Below are 2,172 nucleotides of genomic sequence, written 5' to 3'. Positions count from 1 at the left end.
CCCTGATCCATTGTGGTCATAGGTACCCGCATCGGTGGATGGTAAGTCGGGTACGCTGAAGAATAACGAAAGGAACTCCCCAAATATTTGATAGCAGACCGTGAGGTCATCCGATCAATGTATATGGTGATTTGAAATATATGGGCCCGAAGCCGGAAGTGGCGACATTTTTGGTCGGGTGACCCGCGCGCTCTATCAGTATTTTTCTGGTAGCAGAGTTATGGTTAGGGAATAGTTAAAGGACAGAAGAAGTTTTCTCGACCCCTCTTTGTGTCTTTGCACCAGTAGTTTATTTTGAGCAATTTCACGGTGGCTCGTCTTCTTCTTCGGCAGAGTACTCAGCGACTCGTTCTCCGTCGCTTTCGTCAGTTATATCAAGATCTTCAAATTCTTCCAAAACGAGCGTCCATTCAGGAGACTTGTACTTTTTGTTTTGTCTTTTTATTCGATCGCTCCTTCTTTTGGAAGTGTCTTCTGGTTGCTCTGCTATGCGAGAACTCCTCCTTTCTTCCGCACGTTTTTCTTCTACCGTTTTTATCCTTAGCCTCAATTTCTTTATGAATCCAGGCTCAAGGTGCTTTCTTTTCTTAAGTCTTTTAGTTGGCACTGGGACTTCGTTTTCTTTTATTGCCCTTTTATTTTCATTTGCTTGTGGCAATTCTGCTTCCTTTTCTTCCCTTCCTATCTGACTAGTTCCAGGGCTCGTATCTATTTCTTCTGCCTGGTTACTAATCTGGCCTTGTTCAGGAAAATTTTGTGTTTGCTTTTCAAATGTCTCTGTTTCTGTGTCCTGAACACGTTCTTCTAATGCTATCTGATCCTGTTCGAGCACTTCGATCCCTTGATCTTCTTCTGCTCGAACTATTACACTATGTCTAGTCTGTCCCTTTTCGACATCAGGAGTCAGTGGAGGTGTATCAATTATTTGCTCAGTCCCTGTCTGACCTTCTCCTTCCTCAGTTTTGACGTGAATCTCAATAGTCTGAGGTTCTTCACCTGTGCCTTGCTTTTCCTCTCTATTCCACTCTCTACCTTCCCAAATTCGCTCCCTTGTTCTGATGGGGTCTTCGGTGAGGTCAATCAAGGGTATCCACTCATCTGGCCATATGCTTGGCAGCACGTCATCAGCTACTTCTAGACCAACTTCTGGGAACCCTTCAGCAGGCTTGACTCTTGGTAGCTCGTCATCAGCTACCCCTGGACCAACGTCTGCGGACCCCTCAGTTTGACTGGTACTGGGCTGTACGTCGTCAGCTACTTCTGGTCTTGCTTCTGCAGGCCCCTCTACTGGACGGCCTCCTTCTCCAGGCTCCTCGTTAGTATAGTGGTCAGTATCCCCGCCTGTCACGCGGGAGACCAGGGTTCAATTCCCCGACGGGGAGCCATTGATAGAGCAAGCTTCGCATCGCGACTTGCTCGAGTCATGAACCTCGCCCGTGTGTAATCAATTAATAAAATTTGTACGTCTTACTAATCTTTTATTTTTATATTCGAACGAAGTAGAGGAAGCTTGCGTACGTGTATTTCTAATACAACTAATCCGTGTTCCTAAACATGGCCGCCGCTTGGTAAATGGCTTCTGCGCATGCGTCAGTCACACTCACGTGACCTGACGTAGTTATAAGTTTGGTGGGAAAGGGTGCGCATGCGTAATACACAGCTTTCGTGAATAACGTGGTGATGCTCTTGTGAGTGTGTATATGTTGCTAACATTTAAACTGCATAGTATATTTTTATAGTGATAAGAATGAAGTACAAAATTATGACATGTAATGCATTCATTTATTTCTATGTATTAATTTGTTCTCGCTTACTTTTCATGTACTGCGGGGAATGGGGGCCCGAACCGGTTGGGAGCCATATTGAAGGTCCCTTCTGCGCATACTCATGGTGCACTGAAAGGTGGCAACATTGGACAGTGGAACTCAGCCAGCTGGCAGCCACAGTCAAGATGCTCATGGGAAAGCCACCTCTGCCCTACGAGAATGGAGAAAGTTGCTCCTTATATGATACATTGTGTGTTGCGATATTGTTTGCTGTACAGTTTCCCATGGGAACCCCAATCTTGCTAGGCGGTACCCAGAGATGCAAAGTAGGCCTCCAAATAGTCTATTCTGATTGGTGTGTTACCCAGACCCTACCTTAGGACCAATCCAAATTGAGGGATTCTGA

At 45.6% G+C, this 2,172-nt stretch overlaps 1 non-coding gene across 1 annotated transcript; it reads left to right on the top strand.

Moving 5' to 3' along the window:
* Positions 1 to 1,310: 1,310 nt before the first annotated feature.
* TRNAD-GUC (transfer RNA aspartic acid (anticodon GUC)) lies at positions 1,311 to 1,382 on the top strand. Its single transcript has one exon. It is a non-coding gene; the product is annotated as a tRNA-Asp (tRNA).
* The last annotated feature ends 790 nt before the right edge of the window (positions 1,383 to 2,172 follow it).

This window comes from Lissotriton helveticus, chromosome 8, assembly GCF_964261635.1.
Source record: "Lissotriton helveticus chromosome 8, aLisHel1.1, whole genome shotgun sequence".
NCBI lineage: Eukaryota > Metazoa > Chordata > Amphibia > Caudata > Salamandridae > Lissotriton > Lissotriton helveticus.
The sequence above is the reverse complement of the archived record's forward strand: the minus strand, read 5'-3'. Positions and strand labels throughout refer to the sequence as shown.